Source organism: Orcinus orca, chromosome 10 (assembly GCF_937001465.1).
Source record: "Orcinus orca chromosome 10, mOrcOrc1.1, whole genome shotgun sequence".
Classification (NCBI taxonomy): Eukaryota; Metazoa; Chordata; class Mammalia; order Artiodactyla; family Delphinidae; genus Orcinus; species Orcinus orca.
Window position 1 is genome coordinate 8,068,599 of NC_064568.1, and position 15,520 is coordinate 8,084,118.

General features: G+C 45.0%; 1 non-coding gene across 1 annotated transcript; it reads right to left on the reverse strand.

The window, feature by feature from the left end:
- Positions 1 to 773: 773 nt before the first annotated feature.
- Positions 774 to 879, reverse strand: LOC117203231 (U6 spliceosomal RNA). Its single transcript, XR_004485922.1, has one exon. It is a non-coding gene; the product is annotated as a U6 spliceosomal RNA (small nuclear RNA).
- Between the last annotated feature and the right edge of the window lie 14,641 nt (positions 880 to 15,520).

Sequence of the window (15,520 nt, forward strand, 5' to 3'; positions counted from 1 at the left end):
GTTTTCTCAGGGTATATGCCCAGTCGCGGGATTGCTGGGTCGTATGCTAGTTTGTCTCCATGAATTTGCCTGTTCTGAACATTTCCTGTAAATGGAATGATACAATATATGGTCTTTTGTGACTGGCTTCTTTCACTTAGTGCATGTATTTCTTTTAGGTTTCATACATGTTGTGGCATGTATCGTTCATTTTTATGGCTGAATAATATTCTGTTGTATGGATGCAAGACGTTTTACTTACCCATTCATCAGCTGATGGACATTTGGGTTTCCACTTTTTGCCTGTTATGAATAATACTGCTGTGAACATGCATGTACAAGTTTTTGTGTGGACATGTTTTCACTTGCCTTCGATGGGGGTTGCTGACTCATATACTAAGTCTATTAAGTCTGTGTTTTTTTTTTATTGAACTGTAGTTGATTTACAATACTGTGTTAGTTTCAGGTGTACAGCAAAGTGATTCGGTTTCATATATATATATATATGTACACACACATACATATATGTGTATATATATATATTCTTTTTCGGATTCTTTTCCATTGTAAGTTATTACAAAATAGTGAATAGAGTTCCCTGTACTATACAGTAGGTCTTTTGTTGTTTATCCCTTTTATATATAGTAGTGTGTATCTGTTAATCCCAAGCTCCTAGTTTATCCCTTCCCCCCTTCTTCCCCTTTGGTAACCATAAGTTTGTGTTCTGTGTCTATGAGTCTGTTTCTGTTTAGTAAATAAGTTAATTTGTATTATCTTTTAGATTTCGCATATTAAAATACATGGACCGCTTCACGAATTTACGTGTTATCCTTGCGCAGGGGCCATGCTAGTTTTCTCTGTGTCTTTGCAGTTGTAGTTATGTGCTGCCAGAATGAGCACTATTAAGTCTGTGTTTCATCTTTTAAGGAACTACCAGACTATTTTCAAAAGTGGCTGGGTTATTTTACAGTCTAATTATCAGTGTGTGAGGTTCAGATTTCTGCACATTCCGGTTATTATCTGTCTTTTTTACTATAGCCATGCTAGTGGGTGTGAAATTGTATCTAATTGTGGTTTTGATTTGGTGGCTAATGATGTTAAGCATCTTTTCATGTGCTTGTTGGCCATTTGGATATCTTCTTTGTGGAAATTTCCATTCATATATTTTGCTCATTTAAAAAATTGTTTTATTATTGAGTTTTAATACTTTTTAAATTTTTAATAAATTTTTTATTTTTGGCTCCTTTGGGTCTTAGTTGCTGTGTGTGGACTTTCTCTAGTTGCAGCGATCGGGGGCTACTCTTTGTTGTGGTGTGTGGGCTTCTCATTGCCGTGGCTTCTCTTGTTGCGGAGCATGGGCCCTAGAGTGCAGGCTCAGTAATTGTGGCACACGGGCTTAGTTGCTCTGCGGCATGTGGGATCTTCCTGGACCAGGAATCGAACCCGTGTCCCCTGCATTAGCAGGCAGATTCCTAACTACTGTGCCACCAGGGAAGTCCCTATAATTAAAAAAAATTCTGGACACAAGTCCCCTATCAGAGAGATGATTTGCAAACATATTTTGTGGGTTATCTTTTCACTTTCTTGATAGAACCTTCAATCTGTAGCTAGTCAGTAGTAAGCACAGGTGACAACTTTGACTTGCAGTTGATGTCTGAAGTGGGTGGGTGGGCCAGTCTTCATAGGACTGAACCATTAACATGTGGGATCTGAAACTAACCATTAACATGTGGGATCTGAAACTATCTCTGGATATAGTGTCAGAATTGAGTTGAATTGTAGAACACCAAGTTGGAGTCTGGAAATTGCCTGATGGTGTGTGGGAACCCCCACATGCACTGGAATTGGTGACCATAACCTTTAATGCCTTAATCAGTTTGGAAAGTTTATGGCCATTTTATTCTTCACATATTTCTTCTACTCTGTTCTATCCTATTCTATTCTAATTTCTCTTCTCCTTCTGGATTCCAGTTGTATGTGTTAGACATTCTTATATTCTCCCTCAGATCCCCTTTTCTCTATTCTGTCTTTTTATGTATTTCAATTTGTATACTTTCCTTTTTGTTTCAATTCGTATACTTTCTACTAACCTGTATTCAGGTTCACTGATTATTTCTTGGGCTGTATCCAATGCCTTGTTAAGTCCATGTAATGAAATCTTCATTTCTAATTTTGTATTATTCATCTCTAGCACATCCATTTGATTCTTTTTTGTTTCCATGTCTCTCCTTAAATTTCCTATTCATTCACATATACTCTCCATCTTTTCCATTACATATTTTAGCATCTTTATCATAGCTATTTCAATATTCTTGTTTGATCTTTCCAACATCTGAGCCATCTTTAGGTCTGCTTCTATTGACCATTTCCTCTGTTGACCATAGATCACATTTCTTTTTTTTTCATATGACTTGTTATCTTCGGTTGCATGCTAAACATTTTATATTAAAGAACATAGAAAGAAAAACACTGTTCTGTCAGGCTGCTAGAGCAGGGGCTGACTTGGTTGGATCTGAAATTGAGCAGTGTTTGGACTTTGTTATAGCCTTCCTTTCATTCATTTCACCCTTGGCTTCACATTACTTGAAGGCAGAATCAGTACTTTCCCTTCAGCATGGATTAAATCATTGGCCATATAATTGAACTCGATTTCTACCTCCCTCACTTCGCTGAGGTCATGCTGGCCCAGAGTTCCAACTGTCTAATCATGTGGTTTGTCTTTTGGGCAACCAGCTCCCATCCTGAAGCTCTCTGGAGGTCCACCATAAGTCACCTCATTAGCAAAACAAAGAGTTCTGTCACTCAGGAAATTCAAAGAATTTTTGAAGCTCTGTGCCAGGAATCAGGGACAAAGACCAGATGTGTTCTCCATTATACTATAGACTTTCCCTCAGCTCTCCTGCCCATCCCTCACCTTCTGAGGGAAGCTTGCACTTGGAGAGAGGTCTCAGCCTGATGTACTGCAGCATGGATTTCTTCTTCTCTCCTTCTCTGCCCCATACATTGAAGGTTCACAGGGTAAGAGGTGGTGAGTGGGTGCAGACCCAGGCTGTGGGTGTGACTCTTCAGGACTCTCATCAGTCATGGCAGCCCAAACACTGCCCTTAAAAGTCTGCTTGGGGCGGACCTTCAAGATGGCAGAGGGGGGCTTCCCTGGTGGTGCAGTGGTTGGGAGTCCGCCTGCCGATGCAGGGGACATGGGTTCGTGCCCCAGTCCGGGAGGATCCCACATGCTGCGGAGCGGCTGGGCCCGTGGGCCATGGCTGCTGGGTCTGCACGTCCGGAGCCTGTGCTCCGCAACGGGAGGGGCCGCAACAGTGAGAGGCCTACGTACTGCCAAAAAAAAAAAAAAAAAAAGATGGCAGAGGAGTCAGACGTGGAGATCACATTCCTCCCCACAAATACATCAAAAATACTTCTACATCTGGAACATCTCCTATAGAACACCTACCAAATGCTGGCAGAAGAGCTCAGACTTCCCCAAAGGCAAGAAAATCCCCACGTACCTGGCCATGGGGCTGACAGTGTCTTGGTGCTCCGGCCTGGTGTCAGGCCTGCGCCTCGGAGGTGGGAGAGCAGAGTTCAGGATAATGGACCGTCAGAGACCTCCCTGACCCACGTAATATCAGTTGGCAAGAGCGCTCCCAGAGACCTCTGTCTCAACACTAACACCCAGATCAACCCAACAGCCAGCAAGCTCCAGTGCTGGATGCCCCATACCAAACAACTAGAATGACGGGAACACAACCCACCCATTAGCATAGAGGCTGCCTTAAAACCATAATTACTTCACAGACACCCCAAAACACACCACTGGACGCAGCCCTGCCCACCAGAAAGACAAAATCCAGCCCCACCCACCAGAACACAGGCCCCAGTCCCCTGCATCAGGAAGCCTACACAAGCCACTGAAACAGCCTTACCCACGGGGAGCAGACACCAAAAACAGTGGGAACAATGAACCTGCAGGCTGCGAAAAGGACACCCCAAACACAGTAAGTTAAGCAAAATGAGAGGACAGAGAAATACGCAGCAGGTGAAGGAGCAAGGTAAAAACCCACCAGACCAAACAAATGAAGAGGAAATAGGCAGTCTACCTGAAAAAGAATTCAGAGTAATGTTAATAAAGATGATCCCAGATCTTGGAAATAGAATGGAGAAAATACAAGAAATGTTTAACAAGGACCTAGAAGAACTAAAGACCTAACAAACAATGATGAACAACACAATAAATGGAATTTTAAAATCTCTAGAAGGAATCAATAGCAGAATAACTGAGGCAGAAGAATGGATAAGTGACCTGGAAGATAAAATAGTGGAAATAACTACTGCAGAGCAGAATAAAGAAAAAAGAATGAAAAGAATTGAGGACAGTCTCAGAGACCTCTGGGACAACATTAAATGCACCAACATTCGAATTATAGGGGTCCCAGAAGAGGAAGAGCAAAAGAAAGGGTCTGAGAAGATATTTGAAGAGATTGTAGTTGAAAACTTCCCTAATATGGGAAAGGAAGTAGTCAATCAAGTCCAGGAAGTGCAGAGAGTCCCATACAGGATAAATCCAAGGAGAAACACGCCAAGACACATATTAATCAAACTGTCAAAAAATAAATACAAAGAAAAACTATTAAAAGCAGCAAGGGAAAAGCAACAAATAACATACAAGGGAATCCCCATAAGGTTAACAGCTGACCTTTCAGCAGAAACTGCAAGCCAGAAGGGAGTGGCAGGACATATTTAAAGTGATGAAAAGGAAAAACCTACAACCAAGATTACTCTAGCCAGCAAGGATCTCATTCAGATTTGACTGAGAAATTAAAATCTTTACAGACAGGCAAAAGTTAAGAGAATGCAGCACCACCAAACCAGCTTTACAACAAATGCTAAAGGAACTTCTCTAGGCAGGAAACACAAGAGAAGGAAAAGACCTACAATAACAAACCCAAAACAATTAAGAAAATGGTAATAGGAGCATACATATCGATAACTACCTTAAACATAAATGGATTAGATGCTCCAACCAAAAGACATAGACTGGCTGAGTGGATACATAAACAAGACCTGTATATATGCTGTCTACAAGAGACCCACTTCAGACCTAGGGACACATACAGACTGAAAGTGAGGGGATGGAAAAAGATATCCCATGCAAATGGAAATCAAAAGAAAGCTGGAGTAGCAATTCTCATATCAGACAAAATAGACTTTAAAGACTATTACAAGAGACAAAGAAGGACACTACATAATGATCAAGGGATCAATCCAAGAAGAAGATATAACAATTGGAAATATTTATGCACCCAACATAGGAGCACCTCAATACATAAGACAAATGCTAACAGCCATAAAGGGGGAAATCGACAGTAACACAATCATAGCAGGGGACTTTAACACCCCACTTTCACCGATAGATCATCCAAAATGAAAATAAATAAGGAAACGCCATCTTTAAATGATACACTAAAAAAGATGGACTTAATTGATATTTATAGGACATTCCATCCAAAAACAACAGAATACACTTTCTTCTCAAGTGCTCATGGAACATCCTTCAGGATAGATCATATCTTGGGTCACAAATCAAGCCTTGCTAAATTTAAGAAAATTCTAATCGTATCAAGTATCTTTTCTGACCATAATGCTATGAGACTAGATATCAATTGTAGGAAAAAATCTGTAAAAAATACAAACACATGGAGGCTAAACAATACACTACTAAATAACCAAGAGATCACTGAATAAATCAAAGAGGAAATCAAAAGATACCTAGAAACAAATAACAATGAAAACACGATGACCCAAAACCTATGGGATGCAGCAAAAGGAGTTTTAAGAGGGAAGTTTATAGCAATGCAGTCCTTCCTCAAGAAACAACAAACATCTCAAATCAACAACCTAACCTTACACCTAAGGCAATTAGAGAAAGAAGAACAAAAAAACCCCAAAGTTAGCAGAAGGAAAGAAATCATAAAGGTCAGATCAGAAGTAAATGAAAAAGAAATGAAGGAAACAGTAGCAAAGATCAATAAAACTAAAACCTGGTTCTTTGAGATGATAAACAAAATTCATACCATTAGCCAGACTCATCAAGAAGAAAAGGGAGAATACTCATATCAATAGAATTAGAAATGAAAAAGGAGAAGAAACAACTGACACTACAGAAATACAAAGGATCAGGAGGTATTACTATAAGCACCTCTATGCCAATAAAATGGACAACGTGGAAGAAATGGACACATTCTTAGAAAAGCACAACCTTGTGAGACTGAACCAGGAAGAAATAGAAAATATAAACAGACCAATCACAAGCACTGAAATTGAGACTGTGATTTAAAAATCTTCCAACAAACAAAAGCACAGCACCAGATGGCTTCACAGGTTAATTCTATCAAACATTTAGAGAAGAGCTAACACCTATACTTTCAAACTGTTCCAAAATATAGCAGAGGGAGGAACACTCCCAAACTCATTCTACGAGCCCACCATCACCCTGATACCAAAACCAGACAAGGATGTCACAAAGAAAGAAAACTACAGGCCAATATCACTGATGAACATAGATGCAAAAATCCTCAACAAAATACTAGCAAACTGAATTGAACAGCACATTAAAAGGATCATACACCATGATCAAGTGGGGTTTACCTCAGGAATGCAAGGATTCTTCAATATAGGCAAATGAATAAATGTGATACACCATATTAACAAATTGAAGGAGAAAAAACATATGATCATCTCAATAGATGCAGAAAAAGCTTTCAACAAAATTCAACACCCATTAATGATAAAAACCCTCCAGAAAGTAGGTATAGAGGGAACTTAACATAATAAAGGCCATATATGACAAACCCACAGCAAACATCGTTCTCAGTGGTGAAAAGCTGAAACCATTTCCTCTAACATCAGGAACAAGACAAGGTTGTCCACTCTCACCAGTATTATTCAACATAGTTTTGGAAGTTTTAGCCACAGCAGTCAGAAGATCAAGAAATAAAAGGAATCCAAATCAGAGAAGAAGATGTAGAGCTGTCACTGTTTGCTGATGACATGATAGTATACATAGAGAATCCTAAAGATGCTACCAGAACACTACTAGAGCTAATCATTGAATCTGGTAAAGTAGCAGAATACAAAATTAATGCACAGAAATCTCTTGCATTCCTCTATACTAATGATGAAAAATCTCAAAGAGAAACTAAGGAAACACTCCCATTTACCACTGCAACAAAAAGAGTAAAATACCTAGGAATAAACCTACCTAAGGAGATAAAAGACCTGTATGCAGAAAACTATAAGACACTGATGAAAGAAATTAAAGATGACACAAACAGATGGAGAGATATACCATGTTCTTGGATTGGAAGAATCAGCATTGTGAAAATGACTCTACTACCCAAAGCAATCTGCAGATTCAATGCAATCCTTATCAAACTACCACTGGCATTTTTCACAGAACTAGAACAAAAAATTTCACAATTTGTATGGAAACACGAAAGACCCCGAATAACCAAAGCGATCTTGAGAAAGAAAAACAGAGCTGGAGGAATCAGGCTCCCTGACTTCAGACTATACTACAAAGCTATAGTAATCAAGACAGTATGGTACTGGCACAAAAACAGAAATATAGATCAATGGAACAGGATAGAAAGCCCAGAGGTAAACCCATGCACATATGGTCACCTTATCTTTGATAAAGGAGGCAAGAATATACAATGGAGAAAAGAGAGCCTCTTCAATAAGTGGTGCTGGGAAAACTGGATAGCTACATGTAAAAGAATGAAATTAGAACACTCCCTAACACCATCCACAAAAATAAGCTCAAAATGGATTAAAGACCTAAATGTAAGGCCAGACACTATCAAACTCTTAGAGGAAAACATAGGCAGAACACTCTATGACATAAATCACAGCAAGACCCTTTTTGACCCACCTCCTAGAGAAATGGAAATAAAAACAAAAATAAACAAATGGGACCTAATGAAACTTAAAAGCTTTTGCACAACAAAGGAAACCATAAATAAGACGAAGAGACAACCCTCAGAATGGGAGAAAATATTTGCAAATGAAGCAACTGACAAAGGATTAATCTCCAAAATTTACAAGCAGCTCATGCAGCTCAATATCAAAAAAACAAACAACCCAATCCAAAAATGGGCAAAAGACCTAAATAGACATTTCTCCAAAGAAGATATACTGCCAACAAACACATGAAAGAATGCTCAACATCATTAGTCATTAGAGAAATGCAAATCAAAGGTACAATGAGATATCATCTCACACCAGTCAGAATGTCCATCATCAAAAAATCTACAAACAATAAATGCTGGAGAGGGTGTGAAGAAAAGGGAACCCTCTTGCACTGTTGGTGGAAATGTAAATTGATACAGCCACTATGGAGAACAGTATGGAGGTTCCTTAAAAAACTAAAAATAGAGCTACCGTTTGACCCAGCAATCCCACTACTGGGCATATACCCTGAGAAAACCATAATTCAAGAAGAGTCATGTACCAAAATGTTCATTGCAGCTCTATTTACAATAGCCAGGACATGGAAGCAACCTAAGTGTCCATCAACAGATGAATGGATAAAGAAGATGTGACACATATATACAATGGAATATTACGCAGCCATAAAAGGAAACAAAATTGAGTTATTTATAGTGAGGCGGATGGACCTAGAGTCTGTCACACAGTGAAGTCAGTCAGAAAGAGAAAAACAAGTACCGTATGCTAACACATATATATGGAATCTAAAAATTAAAAAAAAGGTCATGAAGAACATAGGGGCAAGACCGGAATAAAGACACAGGCCAACTAGAGAATGGACTTAAGGATATGGGGAGGGGGAAGGGTAAGCTGGGACAAAGTGAGAGAGTGGCATGGACATATATACACTACCAAACGTAAAATAGATAGCTAGTGGGAAGCAGCCGCATAGCACAGGGAGATCAGCTCGGTGCTTTGTGACCACCTAGAGGGGTGGGATAGAGAGGGTGGGAGGGAGGGAGATGCAAGAGGGAAGAGATGTGGGGACATATGTATATGTGTAACTGATTCACTTTGTTGTAAAGCAGAAACCAACACACCCATTGTAAAGCAATTATACTACAATAAAGTTGTTAAAAAAAAAATGAAGGGACATCCCACAGAATGGGAGAAAATAGTTACAAATTGTATATTTGATAAGGGACTTGTATCCAGAATATATAATGAATTCTTAAAATCCAATAAAAAGACAACCCAATTTAAAAAATTGGCAGAGAGTAAATAGACATTTCTTCAGAGAAGATACACAGATGGCCAGTGAGCACATGAAAGGATGAAAGGATGCTCAGTAGCATTAGACATCAGGAAAGTGCGAGTGGAAACCACACTGAGATACTACTTCACATCCAGTAGGATGGCTAGAATCCAACAAGAGCGATGCTACCCGTGTTCTCAAGGATGTGGAGAAACTGGAACCCTCATGCTGTATTAGTGGGGATGTAAAACTCCTCAAAAGGTTCAAGAGAGTTATCATATGCCCCAGCAATTTCACTCCTAGGTATATGCCCGAGAAAACTGAAAATACATGTCTATACAAAACCTGTGCCAGGCGTACCTTAGAGGTATTGTGGGTTCAATTCCAGACCAGCACAATAAAGTGAATATTGCAATAAAGCGAGTCCCGAATTATTTGGTTTCCTAGAGTGCATATAAAAGTTATGTTTTAACCTCTTGAACAATGGAGGGGTTAGGGGTGCCGACCCCCTGTGCACTCGAAAATCTGTCGTTCAGGGCTCAGCTCTACATACCTTAATTAAAAATGATTGCTAAGAAATGCTAGCCGTCATCTCAGCCTTTAGTGAGCTACCATTTTTTTGCTGGTGGAGGGTCTTGCCTTGATGTGATGGCTGCTTGACTGATCAGTGCGGTGGTTGCTCAAGGGTGGGGTGGCTCTGGAAATTTCTTAAAATAAGACGACAGTGAAGTTTGCCACATTCATGAACTCTTTCTTCCGTGAACGATTTCTCCGCAGCATGCAGTGCTGTTTGGTAGCATTTTACCTGCAGCAGAACTTCTTTCAAAATTGGAGCCAGTGCTTGCAGACCCTGCCACTGCTGTAGCCACTAAGTTGATGTACTCTAAACCCTTCGTTGTCATTTCAGCAGTCTTCACAGCATTTTCACCAGGAATAGACTCCATGTCAAGAAACCACTTTATTTGCTCATGTGTTAGAAGCAGCTCCTCGTCTGTTCAGGTTTTGTCATGCGATTGCAGCAGTTCAGCCACATCTTCAGGCCCCGCTTCTATTTGTAGTCCTCTTGCGATTTCCATCTGCAGCTCCTTCCTCCAGTGAAGGCTGAAACCCCTTCAAGCCATCCATGAGGGAATCAGCATCTTCCAAACTCCTGTTAGTGTTGGTATTTCGACCGCTTCTCATGAATCAGGAATGTTCTTAATGGCGTCTAGAATGGTGAATCCTTTCCAGAAGGTTGTCCGTTTACTTTGCCCAGATCCTTCAGAGGAATTAGGTTAGGGAAGCTCTGGGGAGCCAGGCTTTGCTTTGAGGTTCAGTCCCCCTGCCTGGAGCCTCATTTGGATGCCGTGGTGGCCGTCCCCTCTCTAGATGCCCTGGGTAGCTGGTGAGGGGGCCTCCCAATGCCCAGCTGTCTCTAGGCCACACAGGACCCCTGGGCGCTGCAAAGCCCACCTGGGAGGACAAACCAAAGGTCAGGCTGGAGGAGAAAATGAACGGAGCCCTCACGCTACTCCCATCCCTGGTGCGTGGCTTGGCAGGGAGGGCAGCTCCCCTTCTGTTTGAATTGACCAGGCCACTTAATCATCTTTTCATTGAGTCTGAACTTCAAGAAGCTTTTCAGGTGCAAGAAAGCTGGTTGAAGCCTGGGGCAGCTCTCTGCCTGTGGGTAGGGTGAGTGTCCACCTGCTTCTTCTCTCCATTCTGAAAGTTAGTTAATTTAGATTAGAATTAGGGTTTAGGCTAGGTCTAATTCACGGTGAAGTTAATTAATTTAGGTGAAACATTCTCCCCCAAAGGCGACCCGGTGTAGAAGCATGTGACCTGGGTTTGGAACTCGCCCCCGATGGATTTCAGCCACTCCCTCCCACGCCTGCTCGCTGTGCCTGACCAGGGAGGGGTATTTTGCAGCCGGAGCTGGCATCAGAAGCCCCTCTTTAAATGCATATCCCTCAGGTAGGGGAAATGCATGAAATCTCTAATGCATCGTAGAAATAAGTGAATCTAAGTGTTTCTTCGTAGAATCCCAGATGTTTGGGGACAGGATGGGAAAGACAGGGCTCCCTTGATGTCCACGTGTCCCTGGACCTCACGATGTCCCTCCACAAACATTTAATAGACACTGTTGAACATTGCTCTTGTGCCAGCTGCTTTGTATACACAGTCTCTTTTTTTTTTTTTTTAACTGAGGTACAGTTGGCACACAGCACTGTTTCAGGTGTACAGGATAATGATTTCACTTAACACTCAGCACAGTCTAATCCTTACAGCATCCATTCGAGGAAGGTCACCTAGTCACATTGTTACAGTTGAGGAGGCTTCCCTGTTCCCCCTCGTGACCAGGCGGGCACATTGTCAGTCCCAGGATCTGCACGTTTGAGACAGCCATTGGTTCATCAGCCAACTCATTGATCACGTGTCTTGTGCACGCACAGCATACTAGGCACAGGGACCCAGTGGTGACCACAACCAGACCTGGCATTACCCAGAAACCCACGCAAATGTACACGCCATCACACCCGTGGAAGGTGCTAAGGAGGAGGGGTCTGCAGGACGCGTGGTCCTGATGGAGTCAGGAAGCTGTGGCGGGTTTGCTGGGGTAAGAGGCATGAGCAGGAGGTCGCTTGGCCACGGTGTGTGGGCAGTGGCTGAGGCTCAGGGGACCGGAAAGAGGGTGGTATGAAACGAGGTTGGTGTGGGCAGCAGGGCCTGGACCACTCGGGCGCCCTGGGCTGCCTTAAAGCCTTTGGTCTTTACCCCTGGGGGCAGGGGGAGGACATTGAACTGTTTGCAACAGAGGATGACATCATCACAAGTGTCATTTTAAAAGGCAACTAGCTGCTGTATGGAGTGCAGGTGGGAGGGGACAAGGGGGTTGCCGTGTCCGGAGTGTGTGTGGCTGGCAGCTTGGAGTGGAGCAGTGTTGTGGAGATGGGGGAGGGGGAGACAGCGTCACAAGATACCTAGGGAGTAAGTCAGATAGTCCTTGGGATGGAGGGAACCGTGCGAAGGGTGGTGGGCGGGCGGGTGGGATTCATGGGCCCACGGCCCCTCCGTTAGCTCAGGCTTCTGTCACTTTCTTAATCAACTTTGAACAAGGGGCTCTGCATTGTCACTTGGCACCTGGCCTTGCAAATTAGGTGCCTAGACCTGCCCTGGGCTGGAACTGGGGCTCTAAGCCCCCTCCCCCCACCTCCAGGTGGTCCAGAAGCAGCTCTTCTGGCAGAGGTGGTGCAGGCCCTGGACCTGGAGGGCTCACTGCCCCGAGCCATGAAGCTGCAAACAGGCCAGAGCTGCAGCCATAGGGGCCTGGCCCTGCAAGGAAGCAGCAGCAGCCGGGGCCAGTCCTGACCCCATTCTGGAGCTCACTTTTATTCTCTAAGAAGCAGGGAGATGGCGAGACACGATTTCTGGAGTCCTTTTTGGCTCAACATTTAATGTCTTTATGATTCTCCTGTGTCTTTGTTCCGAGTTCCTGCGGCCTCTCCACAGGCTGTGCCGGCCCTCAGGACTGCTGGGACGTGTATGTAGACGCTGGCTTGGAGGGGCTCCGCAGGACCCTTGCTTGTCCTCTCTGTCATTTCTCTGTCGCGCTGTGCCTGACTTCCCACGGTTAGAGAGAAATGTACCGAGATGTAAAAAACAAACAACAACAAGAACAGAAAACCACTTCTGGGAGCAGTGATACTTGTGGCCGCTTTCCGCTGAAATCTCTGTGCTGTGATCTTCACTGGAGGGGCGGGAGGAGAGAGAGGACAGACCCCCGGTGACAGTTTGGCCCAGAGCTGGGCGGCGCAGGTCCCCAGGGTGGGCCAGAAGCGCCCGGCTTGCCAGGGACCGTTTTGCTGGCCAGGAGGACATCTGAGCCTCTGTTTCTGCAAGCTGCATGCGTCTCCACTGGCCCTGCGGCCTGCAGAGGTTTCTGTTTTCATTTCTCAGCGGTTTGCTCAGTACTTCGCGTCCTGTTTAGGATGTGTGGTTTCTTTAGGACCAATACCCTTGGCTCCTAATCTGGGACCTTGGGCTATAATATTGGGGTGTGATGGATGTGGGGGGCACGTGGGGAAAACGCTCACTAACGTGGTTTTCGTGCCCTAGGCCTCTGGTTCACTCAGACCAGGGTACGGTGAAGGGAACCTTGAGCTCTGTGGCTTGGGGTGCAGAGGACAAATTCCAGCTCAGTCCTCTGGGTGTGGCCACTGCTTCCTGACCTGTGGTCCCCAGACTCCTGGGCGTCCTTGTAGGCAGCGGCCACATCCTAGCTCCTGTTTCTTGGATGCTCACCAGGCACCATTTCACCTCTTCTTTCATTGCAGCTTCCTGAACGCCTCACTGACGTGGTGGGATTGTGTTTTTTCCCCAAGTTGCACAGCAGTACTTTTAGTCACACATGCCTCTAGCACCTCACCGCTCCCTGCAAAGGACAAAGTCTGTACTCCTCCTCCTGAGCCTGGGTGGGGCTTCGTGACTGCTTTGTGGGGCAGAATGTGGCAGAGGGACGCGCTGCGACTTCTGAGACTAAGCTACAAACGGCGGCGTGCCTTCTTGGGTCTCTGTCTGTCTCTGTCTCCGGCTCACTGTCTCTCTGTGTCTCTGGCTTACTGTCTGTCTCTACTCTTTCTTGTGGTGCTTGCCCTTGGAACCCAGCCACCCTGTGGTGAGGCAGCCTGGGAACCCACGCACAGGCCTTCTGACCCACAGCTAGGATCCTGGCCAGCATCGGATGCTCTGCGGGCAGACAAGCCTTCACAAGCCACAGGGTGATGATTCCAGCCCCCAGCCTTTGTGTTGATGTTGAACAGAGCAGAGACGAGCTGTCGCTGCCAAGTCCCGTCCAAGTCACTGTTTCACAAGCAAAGGGCACATCCACTCTCTAGCGCCCTGGTCCGTAGCTCCAGAACACACAGTTTCCAGAAAATGGGTGACAGACCAGGAGGGAGTCAGGGATCTGGTCTGATACCAATTAGTGGGGCAGTCTTAGGCAAATCACTTAATGTCATGAGCCTCAGTTTCTCCATCTGTGAGGTGGGCAAGGTATGGGATTTGATAGTTGGAGCAGCGGGACACTCCTAGCAGGGGAAGGGGCTGAGCAAGGGCGTAGAGGTGGAATGCACGGGAGGAGGGGGTGTTGGGAGACCTGCACGGCCCCGGGAGCTATGCCTGGTCCAGGGAGCAGGGCGGTGTCGGTGGAGGGGAGGCCGACAGGATGGACCAGGGGCTCGGAAGGGGTCGTGGGGTGGGATTTGAAGCAGCCTGTTAAGAACTAGGAGTTTGGTGTCTGTGCCGTATTGGAGAGGTGGCTTGGTCAGCGGGGCACGTGCTCAGCACCCCGAGCCTGGCGTCCTGGTCTCAGCGCGGCTTCTGATTCGTTGGGTGACATTGAACAATGTCACCTTCCTTGTTCCACACCTCAGAGTCATCCTGTGTGAAATGAACGTACATGTGTCTCTGTGTTCCTCATGTCCCAAGGCTGTAGAATCCTTGGGGTCCTGCCCTCGCGTCAGGTGTCCTGGGTCAGCTCTGGGAGGCTGCTCCTTCAGGAAGGGCTGCTGCACTCGGCTCGCCCCCAAACACAGGCTGCGGGGACCTTGGCTGTCCCGCCCTGGTTTGCTGCATCCGTCTTGTGAGGACATGTTGCTGGAGAGTGGCCTTTCTAGGACGCTGTTGATGAGTGTCACCAGCACCTTACAGGTGGGGGGAAGGTGCTGCGTGCTTGACATTGTGAGGGGCTCCTCTGCCTTTCCACTGGCTGCCCAGCCCCACTCAAGCCCGAGCTGACTGGGGACGCTGGGGAGCTCACCAGCATGTGAGCTGGGGGGCACTTTCCACGTGCAGGCAGGGCAGAGAGTGGAGGCCGGAGGTACTTCCATTGGTCTGTGATGAGGCTTTTGGAAATAGAGTCTCTCTTTTCACATTGCAAAGATAATCCCTATGTACTATGAGAATCAGAACATACAGGTAGTAAAACTAGTCAAACCACCCCTATGTGTTTGTCAGGTACTGCGGGGACAGTTCTCCTCTTCCCTTCCCTCTTCCTTCCCTTCGTCCTCCTTCTCCCCCTCGTCCTCCCCCTCCTCACGTGGGCACGTGCGCGTGCACACACACACACACGCGCGACCGTTCCATGTCAGTTAGCACAGATCCATTCTGTCGTTTTTCCCCTCCACGTGGTTTTTCACTGGATGCACATCCAACAGTCTCACTCCACTCATCCCTCGTGACCGTTACCAGCAACATTTGGTTAGCGTCTGTGTACCTATCTCTTGGCATTTTTACAGGATTGTTTCCAGGTTACCTCACTGG